Below are 19,585 nucleotides of genomic sequence, written 5' to 3'. Positions count from 1 at the left end.
CATTGCCAGAGCAAATACGTCCATAGGGCTCAGTCAATGACTGGCAAATTTTGCCTCAAACACAACCACAGCAAGTGGAAAAGAAATCAGTCCTCAAATCCCCTCAGCGAGGCTTCAGATGTTGTAAGCCCTGTCTGCTATTGCAACCTAAATAACATTTCAGACCAATCAATTTTCCCTTAAATCTGGGCTCACAACAAATACACAAAGACAGCTTAAAAGGGAACATGCTTAGACACAGGAAGGATAAGGTTTACTTCAACACCATGAAAAAGAAAAGAGAAGAGAGTCTTTAAAGAAAAACACATTGTTATCCAGTAAATTTCTACTTTGGTGGTCTGCAAAAGCCAAGGGTGTTTAGAGTACAACAATTGCTTCAGCCACAGAAACATGTGTGTCTCCTCAGGGAGTTGTTTGGGACTGGAGCATGAGGATCATCTGTGATAACAAATGCCTACTTCAGACTAAGTAAACCAGGAGTTCTAGGAGAAAGCCCCAGGAGACTCTCAAGTCCAGCCTTGCAAACTGAAGCCTGCCAACAAAGAGAAGGTTAAAAGGTTGTGAGGAATGTTCTCCGAATTGCCTGAAAAGTACTATCTCCTAGGATACCTAATGTCCACCTAAACCTATTGTATACCAATCCACAAGAGAAATATCTGGAAATGTGTGATTTAATACTATCTCAATACTTCTTGTCTTTAGGAACCTAGTGTAAGATTTGAGTAAAAAAATAAAATATTTTAGCAGTATCCATGGGGACAACAAAATATTATTCAATCTGAGCTCTAAATTACAATAGAAGTCTTGCTCGAGTAAGCAAGTTGACATGAATCAAGGCATGGTTTAAAAGAAACTCAATCTCCCCTATTTCAAATTAACTCAAAGGAAAACAGGAAAGGTTTAAAACAGAATGAGTGCCTAGGCCACAGTTCAGGGGACAAAGAATGGAGATTTTATAGGGAGAATTGGATTGGCATAAATTAAATGTTCTTGTGCCATAGTCTTCTCTTAAAGTCACTTTTTATATCATATGGGTGACCTCTGTTTATTTATGACATTGTGTTGAACTGGATTTCAGAGCATCTTTCTAGTAATGTCTCTAGCTTCACAAGCTCAGATGCTCATACAAACTGGCTATGCAATACCTCGTAAAAATAATCCCTTATAAACATCTATTTAGATAGCTACATTGCAATCAATGACTTGAGGCTACATTGCTATGCTGGCTAGTTTTGTGTGTACTTGACACAAACTAGAGCCATTAGACAGGAGGGGACCTCAGCTGAAATATGGCCCTATAAGATTAGATGTAGCATTTTCTTAAATAGTGATTAATGTAGAAGGGCCTGGTCCATTGTGATTGGCTCATACGTAGGGTGGTAGTTCAGGTATCTGTAAGAAACCACATTCAGCTAGACATGCAGGACTGATTAGCAGCACATGGTCTCTGTATCATCCTGCCTCTACTTAACTACTTGGTTTAGTTCCTGTCCTGACCTCAAAGGTTGAACAGTGATGTGGAAGTATAAGCCAAATACACCCTTTTGTACACAATTTACTTTGGTCACACAACAATAGCAAGCTCAACGAAGACAACTGTTCACCACTCCCTTCTCGGAACACTGCACTGTTCCTGTAGCACTCCTATAACTGACTTCAACTCAAAGACAGCAAAGGTGAACCGTTCGCATTTTTCCCTGGAAGACTTCACGACGTTAGTGGCAACAAGCATCCTGGTAAGTGACCAATATTTTACAGGTATCTGCAGGGAAATGGTTGGTCCAGTAAGCCAGGGTGGTACCAGGGGCCATGTGGTCAGAAACACAAATGTGTATGCTGCCAATGGATAGATAGTTCTCTGGAACAGACGTCTAGGGTGCTCCCATGTATTTTTTTAATTGCTAGTTCAGACCCTGAGAGCCCCAAGGGTCCAGGATAGTTGAACTTTCCTGTGAAGTTCCTATTCCCTTTGGTCCCACAATTCTTCCTCCTATTCTTCCTTAAGAGTCCCCAAGCTTGATTCACTGTTTGCCTGTAGGTATCTGTGTCTGAGTTAGCTGCTGGCTGGAGCCTCTCAGAGGACCATATGCTCCTGTCTGCGAGCACAGCAGAGTATCATTAATAGTGTTATGGATTGGTGCTTGCCCACAGGATGGATTTCAAGTTGGACTGATTATTCGTTAGCCATTCCCTCAGTCTCTGCTCCATCCATCACCCATGACTATTTTCTTGAAGACAGGATACATTTTGGATTGAAAATTATGTAGATGTTCTCTATCTCTGTCATTCCAGACAGGGGCTCCTGTCTGGCTACAGGAGATGACCTCTTCTGATTCCATATTCCCAATATAGTTATAGGGTAATCAATGAGGTTACCCTCATTGATTCTTGGATGCCTCCCTTAACCAAAGTCTCTTTCTCACCCTGGAGATGCCCTTCACCTCCTCACCCCTGTCAGTTACAGACTTCCATTCATTTTCATGGCTATCTAGCCATCACTCCTGTCCTTCCTCACAATTGATCCTGAAAGCCCCATTCCCCTTCCTATTCCCCTTCCCTATCAGTTCCCTCCCTTCATCTGCCTCTTAAGACTATGTTATTCCCCTTTTAAGTGTCATTCAAGCTTCCTCACTCGAGCCTTCGTTCTTGTTTATCTTATTTGAGTCTGTGAAGTATACATGGTACCTGTATTTTACGACTAATATTCACTTATAAATGAGTGCATAACCATGCATGTCCTTTTGAGTCTGATTTTCCTCACCCAGGAAGATATTTTCTAGTTCTATCCATTTGTCTATTCATAATCTTCTTGTTTTTATTGGCTGGATATTATTCCATTGTGTAGATGTACCACATTTTCATTACTCATTCTTTAGTTGAGGGACATCTGGGTTGTTTCCAGTTTCTGGCTCTTTTGAATAAAGATGCTGTGAGCATAGTTGAGCAAGTGTCTTTGTGGGATGGTGGAGCATCTTTTATAGTTGGGTCTTGAGGTAGAACTATTCCAGGTTTTCTCAGAAAATGCCAAACTGATTTCCAAAGTGGTTGTACAAGTTTGCACTTCCGCCTACAGTGAAGAAGTGTTCCCCTTGTTCCACATCCTTTGCATGTGCTATCTCTTAAGCCATTCTGACAGGTGCAAATGGAATCTCAGTGTTGTTTTGATTTGCATTTCTCTGATGACTAAAGACTTTGAACATTTCTTTAAGTGCTTTTTGGCCATTTGAGATCTCTATGAATCTCTGCTGTGAATTCTCTATGTAGTTCTATACTCCATTTTTTAAAAACTGGATTGTAAGGGTTCTTGGTGTCCAACTTCTTGAGTTCTTGGTAAATTTTAGATATTAGCCTTCTGTCAGATATAGAGTTAGTGAACATACTTTTGCACTCTGTGGGCTGTCAATTTGTCCTATTGTCAGTGCCCTTTGCCTTACAGAAGCTTTGCAGTTTCCTGAGGTCCCATTTATGAATTGCTAGTCTTAAAGCATAGCCATTGGTGTTCTGTTCTGGAACTTGTCTCCTATACCAGTGCCTTTAAAGTTATCAAACTAGTCTATCACATCTAAATTCAGCCTCCCTCAAAATCTGAGAGCAGTGAAAATTTTCCAACAAATGTTTTTGTCAAACTGCATAACAAGTAACTAGCAATCTAATTTCACCATTAGAACAGTCTTTACTACAAGTATTCTGATCCTCTATATTCCCCCATCAGAATTCATCATTAATTACTACTCATAAAATTCTAATATTTTTCTTCCCTGATTCTCTAACTTTTTTTCAAGTTCCCTTCCACAAACTAGTGCTAAAACTTCTGAACCACCCAGAGTACTAATATCTGTCCAATTATAGGTAGCAATTTTTATGTTATATAACTTTGTATTACTGCAGTAATTTATCTGAAACAACTTACCAAGAAAAAGTTCAATTTTATATACTTGTTTGAAAGACATCAACCCATGATTGTTTGTATTTTTAGCTTTGGGCCTGTAGAAGGGCACAAAAGCATGGTGAGAATTGTGTAGTAAAGCACAGCTGCTCACCTTTCGGCCATCAGAAAGCAAAGACTTAGTGGAAGGAAGAATCCAGGGTCCATAAGACTGTCCAGGGACTGTGCCAATGACTTACCACAGTTTGCCACACTTGCTAAAGCTTTCATCACTTCATCAAAACACTATCAGCTAGAAGTCAAGTCTTTAACAAATCAGGTTGAAAAGACATTTAAAACCCAAGCCAGACATGGAATAAACACAGTATTTTCTTACATACTTTGGTGTAATTTGAGAAGATAAAACCTGTACAAGATCTCACAATCCCAGCGTGGGTAAGAGAGAGGATCACAAAGTCCCTCATTAGAGGAAGAGCTTTGGCAGGATGCTTTCTGAGAGACAGAGAGTCTGTTTTTTTTTCAGGAATATGGCTCCTAAGAGTTCATGTATGTCCTAGTAGATCTCCTACACCTGAGAACATACACTGAATTCAGTGGGTTTAATAAAATAATCTATGAATTTGGGAGAGATAGTAATGGGCGTGATGAGGAAGGAATGAAGTGTAGGGACCGTGAGTGGAGTTTATCAAAATAGCTATGTGCATGCATGAAATTCTTAAACAATCAAAAGTCATTTTTATTAAAAATTAATATCACTACAAATAAAAAAGAGGTAACTGCTGATAGCTTCTTTAGTCTTTAACCTTCATCTGAAGGAATATTTATTTTTTTGTGATTGCGTGTAAATAAATTCAAAGCAATGATTCTAGTTGCAAGGGATTACATCGGAGTCTAGTTATAGAAATTTGTCAGTATGTATATAAAACATAATTTTATGAAGCAATACAATTATCTGACATGTTAGAGTTTCATTGAGGGGTTTACTATGTATATTGTGTTTTACTGGTTTTTCTAGAAAAGAACTCTCTTGAGAACAGTAAACTGCTGTCTAAATTGCACCTTTCCTGTGAGAGAACTTTCAGCCCAAGGACTCAGCAGACAAGGTTGTGAAAAGTGAGATTTGCAATTTATATTTTGTCTGAGCTTTTCTTTCAGGAAAATGTGTGTTGTCTTTCAGGGTTTGCAGATCAGTAAACTCTGTCCATAAGTTCCATTAGTATTTTATTAAGGCTATATTTTTCTACTGGAAGAAGGAATGTGAGTTTTCCTACTGTATCATGAAGAAACCACTCAACACTAGAGACATCAGAAGTTAAATGACTAATCCCTCAATAGCACCCTCCTGTACTCATCTGCACCAACCCTGTTATTTCCCTGTGATTGTTTTCATCGTCTGCCCCATGTAGGGATGTTGTGAGACACCGACTAGCATGTACTCTTCGGCTGCCGTTCATCAAAACTTGTTGCAGTGAAGCTGCTGACCCTCAAAGTTCACCCAACTCAAACCTTGCCAATGTTAAGCACTAGAGTTGGGAAGAGCTACTTGAAAGGCCACAGGGTGACAAGGACAACAGGCAGGTGAGGAAGGCACCAGGAGGTCACTGTCATGGAAACCATCATGATTCCTTCTCTCCACTCTTTTAGTGGGCTAGAGTTGGCAGTGTAGTTTTATGGAGCGACATTAGCTGAGAAAGAAGACAAACAAACAAACAACAACAGCAACAACACATGGCCCTGGTTTCCATAAGAGAGACACAACAGAGATTGTTTGACCCCAAACAAGGCTAAACTACATTCTCATTTCCTCATCAAAGTTTTTCTTTGCCTTTTCATTTGATAGTTACTTTTATTCTTCAACATTAATCTTTTATTGTGCTTTTCCACAATCTTTTTTAATCAAAAAGTCTTATAGTGACCAAAGAAAAGAAATAATCCAATTTTGTTTTTCAAATGCTTCCAAAATTACAATAAAAATAAGGGTTGAATAACTTGATATATTACTGTAATTACCAGATAATAAAAAAGGACTTAATTTTTCTAAATTTTAATAAGAACCAAATTGGTATCAATTTAGAAATAAAAGACCTACTTATATGATATTAGTTTATGGAGATCAAATGAACTTTAAGAGCAAAATCATGATATCAGAGGAGAAACCAGATGCTTAGATTCTGTCAGTGGTTTACACAGATAGCAGAAGGGTCAAGAAACCCACACAGAGATTTTGTCATACTCTATTTCTGCCATTTGTACTAACTCTCTTAGTGAATGTTGAAAGACCTTTTCAAGATCCTATTTAAGAAAATGTTGTGGTTAATCTTAATACTGAAATATCTATCAGATAGTATTGAGTAATTTCATTAATCATTTTCAAACCCAAGTCTATATATCTAATATTTATCCAGAAAATTTCTAAACCAAATGAAAATGTACATTTTTGCATGTGCTGTCAATTCCAACATAGAATATTTAAGGTCAGTAATATTTAAGAACATATCTGATAAGTATCTTGGAAATACAACATAGACACTTTCAACTTAACTCTCTTCTTGATGTGTGTGTGTGTTGTAATAGTACTCATCAGATGTTAACCCTAGCAGCTGAATAGAATATGCTATCATAGGATGAGCAAAGATGCTTATTTACTTAAACCCACATTGTCTTTTGATTAAATCAATATTCCTTCCACCATAATTGTAATGTAAAAATATGTATGTGAGTTTTAGACAGTGATCTGCTTCATACTCTATTTGTAGGCTTTCTCCCAATCCTCTGCGTATACTCTTCTGTACTATTTGTCACCCTTCTGCCATTATGCCAGGAGACAAACAAAATCCTACAAGTCATAGTGATGGCGATAAAAGCTGGGAAGTACCTTCCTCCCTGAATGATAGAGTGAAAAGTCTCCAATAAAACATGGATGGTATGAATCAAGAAAAAAAAAGCATATGTCTAGCAAATACTAAGTATGTTTATTACCAGAGACTTATGTATCCTGACACAGACCCAGAGTTATATGATTTTATGTATTAAATAATGGCTTCTATTCTGAAAAGCTGGCAGCTGCATGGAAAAGAGCAGGCAAACAACCCTTGCCCTGTAATGCCCCTTAGACATTATTCAGGGGAAGGCTGTCTTCTGTTCCCCAAGGATTCCCATAACATGTTTTCTTGTTGTTTTATCATCAGAATCTGCAGATTCAGAAACATCCATATTAAATGAGCAAAAAGTTGTGAGTTTCCCATGAAATACACCTTTTAAACAAATCGATGTTGAAGAGACTAAAACACTATTGATGGGATATTTTGGATAAATAAATTAATAATGATTAACTGGGAGGTAGAAAAGAATACTAACACCGAAAAACAAAAATTGAGGAATTTCATTGTAGAAATTCAAGTTAGAATTTATTACACTATTGCCTGTGCCTTGGACTGCTGGCTGTCTAACTCTACCTGCCCTTGGGGGTTGGAGGTGAGGTGAGAGCAGTGGGAGCAGTGAGAAATGCGTAACAAGCTCTCTGAGCACTGCTGCAAGCTCCTTTAGTACCCTCCCCCTGTGCCCCATTGGTCCAAGAATGCATCTCTTCTAAACGGTAGTTTCTGATTGGCTGGTATTGTCTGTGCCAGCAATCTTTGGTCTCTCAGGCAGTCCTTAATGAGGTCCTCTTGCTGGAGACGCTTTTGTGGCTCAAGAACCCCAGCATATACACAGAGGTGACCAGCTCCTCCTGCTGCAGTACCCCATGACTTTTGCAGATCACTGGCAAATGGAACACAGTTCCAAGAACTGCTTTACCTGCCAGGGTTCTGTGGCATGCTCAAATTCTGCCCCCAGTATGGAGACTATGCCCCGTAATAGAAATTATTTCCTTGGGACATCAAAGAGTTTAGTCAGTACACAAATGTTAATGAATGCCTACTACACACCAGATACTCCAAGCTGTAATGAAAGTCAAATAATACCTATAGTTTTCTAAATATAAATGCTTTTGGAAACATGGCTTTTCAAACATAGCCCATAGTAAGATGCTCAAGGAAGACAGTCACAGTGCAAGTTTCCATCACTCTCCACAGATGTTCCCATGAGTTGATGGCTGATGTGTGCAAAGATAAGTGTGGTTTCCCTACAAAACTGCTGGAAAGTTATTGGTACGCCGAGCCTTTCAAGTCTGGTCATGACTTCAAATACCCTCTGGGGAGAGTATTTATGAGCTTCCATAATACAGAACTTTCAGGAAAATGCTGACAGCTTGGATATTTTCCAGGCCATGCCTCCCTCCTTAAACTGAAGCAAATGTGCCCATAGTCAAATAGTAGACTCAGAACTTGATTGAAGAAAGTTTTCTGATTAGACATGCCGAGTACATTTCAACACTGATCCCAGTTTGTATATGGGAAGCAAAACTTTTCTGAGATAACTCTTTCCTGGTCATAACTTCACCCTGGCTGTAAATATCCTTACTACTTTATGTATCCCTGAAGCCACATCCATACACCATAAAGGTGGGAATTGCAATTTCAATGCTAGGTCTTGGGAGAATTGAAACATCAAGAATTTTAATGTTCCTCTAGAATTTCTTCTTTCTAAAGCAACTTGATTTATGCAGATCAGGATATCTTGAGGTTACAAGTAGTCATGTAAAATGAAATCTCAGTGCTCACAGTTCCGGCAAAATCACAAACTTCTGTCATAAGTGGAATTTCTGGAGACGCAAAACTTTGAGTTTCTTACACTCAATACTGTAATAAAAAAAATGTCAACTTGGCAACATGAGTAAAGAGAAAGTAAACCAGTTAGCAGTGCTTAACACATAACCACAGTGCACACAGGGACACACATTGGAGCTAGTTCTCTGTAGAAATTCTGTAGAAAAGTTCAATAAGCCATTCTATTGCTTCCACTGTTACTCCTGAAAGAGGTGAGCACTCCTGTACCTTCATCTTTAGGACAACGGAAGAATGCACACGTAGGGACAGTGTCACCAAGACTGGGAAACGTTTTTGGGGATACATAATAGGTATAAGTGCCCACAGCAGTTTCACCAAGTCACATCCATCTCATCTCTACCTACAAGGCCTCAGGGATTTACGTTTCGATCAGTTTTATTTCTTCCTTCTTTTCTTCCTCCAATTTCTTCTTCATGCTGATCTCTTTTTGTTACTTCTATCTGGCTCACTAACACATAGTTGAAACTTATTGTTCTTTCTTCCTTTGATTATTTCTAGTGTTCAGAGTTCCCACACATGTCATTTTTGACAGTCTCTTACATTTTCGCCATTGCACTTTGTTCTGATTCATCCTTCTCTCCCATTTCCCTTCCCTATGTCATCCCTCCTCTGGTCCTCCTCTTCACACTTAATAGCCTCCATCTCATCACATCACATATATTCCAGTTCTCCATCCCACCCACAGTAAAATGCCTCTCTGCCCCTGAGATCCCGCTTTTAGTTTCATAAATTATATACATGTGTACATATGCATATAAATCCAGATTCTCTACAAGAGGAAACATGAAGCATTTTTCTGAGTCTGGCTTCTGGTAACACAATGATCTTCACTTATTGGATTTTCCTTCAAATGCCGTGGTTTCCTCCTTATCTACCAAAACATCATTCTTAGTTTGGAGAAACGAAGGAGAAGCATCGTCCCTTTCTCCCATTATGTTCAGCCATTACTCTAGACAAATTACATACAAAATATGGTAATAAAAATCAGGGTAGAAAGAGATTTAAAAAGACAGTGAATCCAAGAGCTTAAGCGATGTCATTTGAGTGAGGTTATTACTTATGATTTTTGCATGTTTTCCAGACTCAAATTGAAGGTGCAGTTTGGAAATGCTTCCAAACATGAATATAGTAACACTTCAGCAAAGCCTGCTTTATCCTGTCCAAATGATCTGGAGATAAATGTCCTAATTCATGGTAGCTCAATTCCCAACTTCCTCCCAGGACAACAGTCAGTAGGAATTCTCCCATGGTCAATGGCAAGAGGCAGTCCTTTATAAGTGACTCCTGCTGTTCAGGTCAACAAATGTCAATGGGAATTAGAAGGTCTATCTCCGTCAAGCTGTACCGAACACTGCACAAATCTGTTGTATCCATGTAGACTGTATCTTGGCTTTTCATTTCAATTCTGTTGTAATAAAACCGATCAATAAGACAGCGAAGTGGAACAAGAAACTACTCTGGATGAAGAAGAAGACCATCACGAGAGGGAAGCAGAGAGGATGATAAGGAACAAATACGAAAAAAACGTTATAATATTTAGGCATAACAACGTTGCAGAGAAATTCATCATTTTATACAATGCTTGCCTGAAGATAACAGGAAGCAACATGAAGAAGTAAGAGAGAGAGGGGTGGAGGGAGAGAGAGAGAGAAGAAATACCATTGGTTCTCCCTAATTCACCTAAAGAGCGCCTACTAGAGGGCTGGAAATTTCTACACTGCCTCTCTCCCAGTCAATGTTACTGCTCGCTATGGGGAAGTAACAGGAAAGCCTTCATGCCACAAGGCTTTAGAAATGATGGGGCAAGATAATCTAAGTTCCCACCTACACCCTTTGGTGATGAAATGTCCCCTTCCCAAACACTAACTTCACCTCTCTGGAAGAGAGGCCAGATTACAACTCTCACCTCACACAAAGGTAGAGGTGATTCCAAGGTCCTCTGCTACTTCAGAGGTTGCCTGCTAGGCAGGTGGATATAGCTAAGTATGTAGTATCCATTCTTGTAATAAAGTATATAGAAATGACCAAGATATAACAACTCACATTAACAGGAACTTGGAAAGTCTGAAACAATAGACAAATACTAACCTAGTCAAATGTTAAGTGATAGCTAAGGAAATGAATAACTCTTATTTAGCACATTTAGTGGTTGGTTTCTCAGTGTGACGAGGTTGTTCAATTAAAGGAGACCTAATAAATTAAAACTAATATTCTAGAGAACATGTTTCTATAATAGTCACAACATCAGCAATCATAAAAAATTTAACAGAAGCAGTTAAGAGGAGCCTAAGACGAAACAAAAGCAGGCAGGTATTAATACACATTTCACTTCATCTATAGACCTTACTTTCAACTAAATTATGGATAGGGTTCATTGCTCACAAAAGCATATTTTCCTTCACCACCCCTCTAACTTGTACACATGTATCCCATAATCATCATAAGTACAATTATTATAAGTTCATCTCTAAATGTGCACAAATTAATATTACTCAAATGCTATCAAGTACAATTGTGCCCATTATTTTTGGAGCCTACGGGTGAGCCAAAGCAGTCATTCAAAGTGGAAAATGAAGTAGTTTTCTGTTCAGCCTGAACTACTCTGCTTATTTAAAGGTTCTTGGGTTCCTTCAACGTCTAGTTCCTTTAAAAGCAAGCCCAAATTATTTAACTGAGTTTGACAGTACTGAGATACTCTTTCATTGCAAACACTCTTTCTTCTCTATTCTTTTAAGTCATTTTTATTGGGTCTTTCTTGATAGGACAATGACATGACACAGGGACTTTTCTTCCCCTGAAGAGACTATAAAGGTAAACCTTTCCACTTTAAAAATCAGGCTTGAACCAGCTGGCATCGTTCAGAACACGACTGTGCTCCCCTCTGGATGTGTTTCAATTTGTTGCATTTTCTAAAGTGGAAAAAGAAATCTGAATGATTTTCAGACTTAAATGCAAATATAGAAAGTTACCAATTTCCCCTCCTGTAAATTCTGTTTTAAGGTGTGTTGACCTTGGAGACAGGCCTTATTAGTAAGGGAGGTTTCAGCTTTATTATTAATATAAACAAAGGAAGAAAATTCCTTTTCTGTAATCATCAGTTCTAATGTGCTACTGTATTCATGAGGAACTTTATCTGAGAAAACAAATAATATCATCTACCATGGAAATAAAAAGCTTACCCCAATCTCAGAACATTAAACTTCATTTTTGTTAGTCTCCATAGAATTAAGATAACGAACATAAATTATAATTATTTCAAAATTAGTAAGTCACAAAAATATAGGGAACAGAAAGTTACTTAGATGCAACATGAAGGCAGCATTTATTTTCCTTACCAGATATTGTATTTTAAAATAAATATCTACACTATTCACATAGCAACTCTATGACAAATAGGTAGAGAAATAGTCACTGCTAGGTGTGCTGGTTAAATGTAGGGTTAGGGTCAGAAATCACATACAAGTTTAGCTATGAAGTTTGAGGAAAAATGAGGCACCCTAATACCTCTTCTTTGATGATACTACCTTTCCTCTTCTACTTAAATTACATATTTGTTCTGCATTATTTCAAAACATAAAGACACTGCTAAACCTTCTAAAGTAAAATATGCAATATGGCTGAAATCTTAGGTAAGCTCCAGAAATCTTAGCATAACAGCACACTTACCTGTATAATATGTTCGTTTTATTTTCATGGTTGTTAGGTCTTTGAGTAATACCTTGCTGGAGGAGCAAGCATTGCTTCCAGTGAATTCTGCCTTTGTTGTTTGTGTAGCTACCAAAACACACCCATGACAGGAGGAATTGAGAACATTACGGGGCCCTATCCAGAGTACAGGGTTTCTACAAAATGCCTAAGAGTTAACAGCTGTGTGAAGTTCGACTCATATCAAGATTGACTTAGGAAGCAGTTCTTTTCCATGCGGCCGACATCTAGAATCTTTTTAAGGGCTTTTGAGAATTCTCTTCACAAACAGAAGGGAGAATTTTATGGGAATTAAAATGGCATTAGGAAAAGTAGAGTAAAACAGAAATTGTTCCTGAATAACTTTCATATGTTACTTTACAGTGTGTTATACACGCAGACATAAGTGGTGGCCTTCTCCTTATGCGATCAGACTGGGTGAGTACAATTCTCTGTCTTAGATGATTCAGCAGCACACGAAAATCATCTTGGCCCTGACTCTGCATATGCAATCTGAAGTCAATTTTTAAGAAACCACAGATTTTTCCTTCAGGGAAGGGACTGTTTGTGGCTAGGTGGTTTATTTTGTAAGAAAATCATGCTTCAGCAGAACATTTTCACAGGCTGAATGTGAAAATTACGACACTGTCCCTGATTGGAACCTAAATATTTGAAATGCATGTTACAAAAGTGAGACATGAACTATTTCTTCTTTCCGCAGTTAATGAACTTAGCTAGCTATATGTAAAATTGGCTGCCCACCAACTGGTATTGCTTGATTTATGAATTTGTAGATCCCATGTCCTGCTAAATCCTTTCCTTCACAGGAAAGAGGAATTTCACTTGCCTTTGCCAATTATAAATTGACTGCCTAACAGATCTCACCCCACCCTCCACTGGCCTGCTTTTGACACTGGAGATGAACCTTGCAAATAGCTTTCCATTGACAAAGGGTGAGCTGTGAAGAATTGTGAACAAGTCTCTTTAGAGGTCAACTCGGGGAGAAGAGGTTTTCTCCCCCTGTCGTTTGCTCTCCTTGCAGCTGCAGTGTGCAGCGTACTGGACTACAGGAGGAACCCATGACAGGATCTCTCAAGGGCAACATCACCAACATTTTAGAAGCCATCTTTCCAGCACTTCATCCCCTTAGCCACCTTCCCTGAGAATTAACAGGGTAACATTTCCCCTTAACAGTTCCCAAACACCATCGAAAGTAGCCTCCTAGCAATTTTTCTTTGCAATGTGTCTAGGTGAAGTTCTCCCCCACCCAGAAGACTATGGTCCTAACAGGCCATGGCCTTGGTACTCCAGCAGCAGGGAGGAGTATCCAATTATTCTATCCTCAGCTGATCTTCCTTAGGCCTAGTGATAATGGCTATTCACTACCTCACTGATTCGTTATCAGTTAGAACTCTTTCTCCATTGGTGGTTAATGTGCACATTATATATTTAACTTTCTCCTTTAAATTATGTTAATGGGCCCTTTCTGTTGATTGGTTCTTGAATAATACACACTTTCAAACCACTATAAATTCAGCAGGTACAAAGCTTATCATTTAAAACATCACTCATAAACCATAATAATGCCCGGAATTTTAGAACATTCCTTTCAAAACTTGTGGTCTCATCTCATAGAAGTTGAGATTAGAGTTGTGGTAACCAGACTGGGTAAAATAGGGAGGAAGGAGGGATGGACAAAGGTTGACCAATAGGCAGCACTTCAGAACCACAGTAGTACACTTCAGAAAGCTGGACAGAGAAGAAGGAAGGTGGTTTTTAAACTATTTTGATATTTTTCCTTTTTATTTATCCTTCTCTCATATATTACAAGACTACTGCAGTTTACCCGAATCTCTCCCCCCACCTCTCCTTTACTCTGGATCTAAGAAACCAGCAGGCCTTCTAGGGACATCAACCAAACACTCCATAACAAACTACAATAAGACCCAGTGGGGTTGGGGATTTAGCTCAGTGGTAGAGCAAGCGCAAGGCCCTGGGTTTGGTCCTCAGCTCCGGAAAAAAGAAAAAAAAAAGACCCAGCACATATTCTTACATCAAGGCTGCATGAAATGACCCAGCATGGAGAATAAATGGTCCAAAGGGCAAGCAAAAAGAGTTAGAGCCACCACTGCTCTCACTACTAGGTGTCCCACAGGAACACTGAGCTATATAACCATATTGTATATGCACAGGACCTAGGTCCCACCCCTATAGGTTCCCCAATCTCTGTGAACCTCTGAGACCTGATCAATTCTCCCGGTGTCCTTGATCCCTCTGGCTCCTCCAATCTTTCCTCCCCATCTTCCAGAAAAAGTTCTTACCATGGAGATTTGAGATAATGCACATTTACGCTGATTTAAAAGTGAAAACATACCATGGATACATGTGTCATAGTATTACATATAATGCTATATGTGTATGTGAATACATATAACAATATCTCAAAAATTTAGTATCTGATAAAAATAAATTTAAACAAAAATGTTGTCCTACAACTTTTAGGCAGACATTACTTTAAGTATCTGCTTACTTAATAGCACAAAGGTGCCACTCAATATATATAATATATTATATATTATTATATATTATTATATAATATATAATAAAATATGTACATATTTTACCAAATGAAGACATTTGTTTCTGTTTGAAAGCAATTTCACTTAGTGAAAAAATTGCCAAAATACTCACACAGACATAAATTATTAAAATACTAACTTAAATGACATCAAATTCTTCAGTTTGGAAATTAGACCCGGGGTCTTGCACATGCCAGCTGGTTCTCTGCCACTGGTCGACATCCTAACCTGTCAGATAACTATGTATCTTTAAGAAGTAAATTCCTGTAATTAGAGTGTGTATATCAAAGCACCTTTGAAGTTACTAGAGTGGAAAGCCATTCCCTATCATCTCAACTATAGAGGTCGACAGAATCCTGATCATATTTAAAGCTATTAAGGATCATAGCACATATTTAAAATTAACTCTTTCATACCATCTCCATACAAATGTATGTTCTTTCCCTTGTTTGGTACAGAATTCATTAAAATTTTCAGAGCTTTCTTTCATAACTTCTGAGATTTATAGTTACTTGAAAGTAAGGGACATACAGGCTGTCCAACCTAGGTGCAAATGAAAATGTATGCAGATCTTACGCAGTTGGCAGGAGACATGGAGAACTAGGCTCAGAAGAGCCCCAAGAAGATCTTCTCTGGAGCTCTAGGATGCAGGCACTGTTGGATTCCTCTCCTAAGGAACTGCAGGAAGTAAGGGGCTGCTGGAAACATTCCTTCATCCTTTCCTCCTTCCACTCAAAATACATTATCCTCAGAGGGGTAGCCCAGTTTCTTTAGCTCAGATCATATTACCAATCGTTTAGCAGAGAGCAAAGATTCATGGATTCCCTGTCTCACTGACAGGTATCAAGACATTGTTAAAGCAGAACTAAAAGTTCCCCCAACATCAAAAGCTTTTCCAATACATAAACCATTTACATCAAACTGTCATACTGTACATATGATGAAGTGTCTAAGTAGACTATAGTATACACATAGACAATATATTTTGGGTATGTATGTTTAAAAAAGGAATGTATGACTCTCCCAAAGACTAAAAAGACACATTTTGAGTAATAGTCCGCTGAGTTTTTTATGGAAGACTACTATGAACACTGTCCCATCTGTCTTAGTTAGGGTTTGTATTCCTGCATAAAACATCATGACCAAGAATCAACTTGGAGAGGAAAGGGTTTTATTCAGCTTACTTTTCCACATTGTTCATCACCAAAGGAACTCAGTACAGAAGCTCACACAGGTTAGAAACTTGGAAGTGGGAGCTAATGCAGAGGCCATGTAGGAATGCTGCTTACTGGCTTGCTTCCCCTGGCTTGCTCAGCTTGCTTTCTTATAGAACCCAGGACCACCAGCCCAGGGATGGTATCACCCACATGGGCCCTCCCACTCTAGATCACTAATTGAGAAAATGCCTGACAGTTGGATCTCATGGAGGCATTTCCTCAAGGAAGGCTCCTTTCTCTGTGATAGCTCCAGCTTGTGTCAAGTTGACTCACACAACCAGCCAGTACACCATCATACCAAAACTATCAGGCACAGTAATATGCCGACTACTAAAATGCACCCCACTTCCAGCATAAGAGGAGAGGAGGTCCTGCAGTCTGTTTCTATCCTTTAACCACTTTACACACTCAAAAACTCATTTGGATTATCTTCATAACTCACTGTCTGAGTCATTGGTTTTCTGTGGCTTTGTGCAAATAATCACAATCCTGGCGCCTTCCAACAACTGAATTGTTTTCTTAGTCAGTGCCTGTATTCCATTGATTGAGGTACTTCAGGATAAGTCTTCAATATCAGTTAGATGTAGTGCAACTAATCAACTAGCCATGGATACTGGGTTTTAGCTTTGAGGTATAGTAAAAGGAGGAACAAAAACCAAGCTAACAGGCACAGAGAAAGCCCAGAATCTTACAGCACTACCAACACTAGCAAGCAATAATGAATGTTGAGAGCAGAAGAAATAGCCAAGGGAAGGGCACATCAATTGCTTATCAAATATCAAATGGGGGACACCAAGAACATACATAAAGTAGTATTGCACAGACTGGGATGTTGTGTTTATGTATTTAGGAACACATATGTGTATGTGTATGTATGTGGGTATATATGTATGCATGCATGCGTGTATCGACAACTAATGAAAAGAAGCCATGTATTTGAAAGAGAAGTAGTAAGGATAGGTGGGTTTGTATGGAAGAAATGATATAATTTTAAAATCTCAATAAATGAAAAAGAATTTTCAAAAGGAAGGTTGATATTTTTATATACCAGAGACCACCAGAATTTAGAATAAAATGCACTTTCTTGAGAAATGGTTCTTCAAGTTACTGTATATGCAGATGTAGTAAAGGGGACAACGTTCTTGAGTAACAGCAAACTTCCTGTGTTCTGTCAGGCTGTGCCACGCTCCTTGATCTTCTCAAGGACAGTGATGTTCAACATCTGCTCAAGTTGGGTAAGATGTCCGTGCAAGTTTAAAATAAACAACTTTGATTTAGAGTTACCTCAGTTTAATTTCTAGTTATCAGAGAAAAATGCAAAGGGAATGGGGTTTTTACTTCTCTACTGAGCCTTATCCAGGAGGGAAGTACAATTTTGCCATAAGCACCCTGCTAAAGAGCAGGGCATAGACAGAGAGCACGCCCTTTCTGGCTCCGGACTCCTGACGGCTCACAAGCACCAAGTTATCTAACAATAGCTTTCCCACTGCAACTTCTTCCTGGCTGTAGTATTAGAAGGTAATGGTTTAAATTGTATCATATTTATTCAACATTTACTATACACTTTTGCTGATTTGAAAACAAGCATATTGCTGGCCACAAAACCTACATTCATGCACTGATCTTACCATGGAAGGTTATATAATCAAGTCTTGGAGATACCAAAACACTGAAATGTCTCATGGAGTATTGGGAGTCATCCTTGGACAGAGGTTTTGAGAACAACTATGTGAGCACACACAGTGGATTGCCAAATGCAATCCAAAGGGCTTCGGCAGTAGTAGGTTTTGAATTTTACATCTACACTCCGCTGAGCTAGATAGAGTAGAATTGCAGCGCGGTCAATCATTGCCAGTGAAGACACTTGAAAAACAAAACCTGGAAAAAAATCTACAATCAAAAGAGCTGTTACACTAGTAAGAGCAGCGGGTTTGCCACAGCTGATTTGTATCCAGGATAGGTACAGTGTCTTGGTAACTACAGCTAAGAGACATGGGCACAAAACCAGGGTGGAAAATTGTCTAACACCGTTAACCCTTTTGGTCATCTTGTTCTGTTGACTAAGCAATTCGTTTTTTATAAGTCTTGAGAATAAAGGAGAGAGAGAAAACATATACATATATATTCTATAACTTTGATAAAAATGTAAATTAAATAAGTATACACAGAATTTAAATGTTCATGGTCTCACAACATGAAAACAAAACTACTTTTGAGACTAAAACACACATTTGAGCAGGATAGGAATTCTGTCTTGCAATCTTATTTTACTGCGTAAGTTCTCAAATGCAGGGTTATGACACCACCTACTGGGAATTGAGAAGAAAACAGTTCAGCCATCTAAACATAGCTAGTCTCTTCCTTGAACTAGAAGCATTTTAACAGTTATTATAGAGAAATTTAAAGAATGACAACATTCATGATGACAATGGCTGAAGACGACAAGTAGCAACAGATTGCCATCACTAAATATACCCCTCATTCTTTTTGCTGCCCCCTTATTTTGGTTTTCTCTTCTGTTGTTTGATGGGGAGAAGAGAGCATTTTAGTTCTCCTTTTAGGACATAGTCCTTATTAGAACACAGTCAGGTTTTTCCTCTGACATTGAAAACAGTTTCCTTTTCCCCCAGTACAGTGATGGATTGGCCCTGTTTGAACATTTTCTCTAGTGTGTGAGGCATCTTGCTTTCTTGCTGTGTGGTCAGCAATCCTGTTATAACCACCTCTTCGGTACTCTCTGAACTGCTGAACCCACTCCATCACGCCTCTGTGGTCCCCATCTAGGTTTAGCAGTATCTTTCACCTCAGTGCTCTTACTTAAGGGTGTCTCAAAGGTGACTGTTCCTCCATTTGAGAAAAAATTGTCCCTTAAAGTAACATATCAGATCTTACCTCCTTCATTTGCCACTCTGTATTTTGTGGGTTTCCTACCAACACAGACCTTTTCTTTTTGGGTTAGTGTAACCACACCATTTCTCCCTTTCCTACCCATAAATCCCTCCCCTTCTTGCTCTCTTTCAAATCCTGGCTTCTTTTTTCATTAATGGATATTACATACATGTATGTATATACATAATATGTATTCCTAAATATAACCTGCTCAGTCTGTATGTTACTTGTATATGTTTTCAGGGCTTACAATTTGCTTTTGGATAATCAATTGATGTGTTCTTTTCTGGGGAAGACTGCTTCATCCACTCTGAGCATTCCTGTTTGTCTGTAGTTCTTTGTGTAGGGGCCTTTAATGCCCTCAGACTCAGTTCTGGCCCTCTGCGTCTCTGTATCATCATATTAAGTTACAGCAAATGTGGTCAGAGCTTCACAGAGCTAAGGCCTCTCATCTACTCCCCAAATTGGCAGTGCCCATTGAAAGCATGTAAACCAAACTTTTAAAATGAAATCACATACTGGAAGCAATCCCAAAGGACTCTGGATATCCCTTTCAAATCACACATCACACTTAAATGGAACCATTTCTTGAAATAGTTG

The 19,585-nt window shown here is 38.7% G+C and overlaps 1 long non-coding RNA gene across 2 annotated transcripts in view; it reads right to left on the bottom strand.

Moving 5' to 3' along the window:
• Positions 1 to 12,392, bottom strand: part of LOC148002476 (uncharacterized) — a 56,606-nt gene extending 44,214 nt beyond the window's left edge. For both annotated transcript variants that reach the window (XR_015632986.1, XR_015632985.1), the window contains exon 1: positions 12,283 to 12,392. This is a non-coding gene — a long non-coding RNA (uncharacterized LOC148002476). The remainder of the gene's footprint in view (positions 1 to 12,282) is intronic.
• Positions 12,393 to 19,585: the final 7,193 nt, after the last annotated feature.

This window comes from Rattus norvegicus, chromosome 11 (assembly GCF_021556685.1).
Source record: "Rattus norvegicus strain SHRSP/BbbUtx chromosome 11, alternate assembly SHRSP_T2T, whole genome shotgun sequence".
In the NCBI taxonomy this organism is placed as follows: Eukaryota; Metazoa; Chordata; class Mammalia; order Rodentia; family Muridae; genus Rattus; species Rattus norvegicus.
Note: the sequence above shows the minus strand (reverse complement) of the source record. Positions and strands in the feature narration are given on the sequence as shown.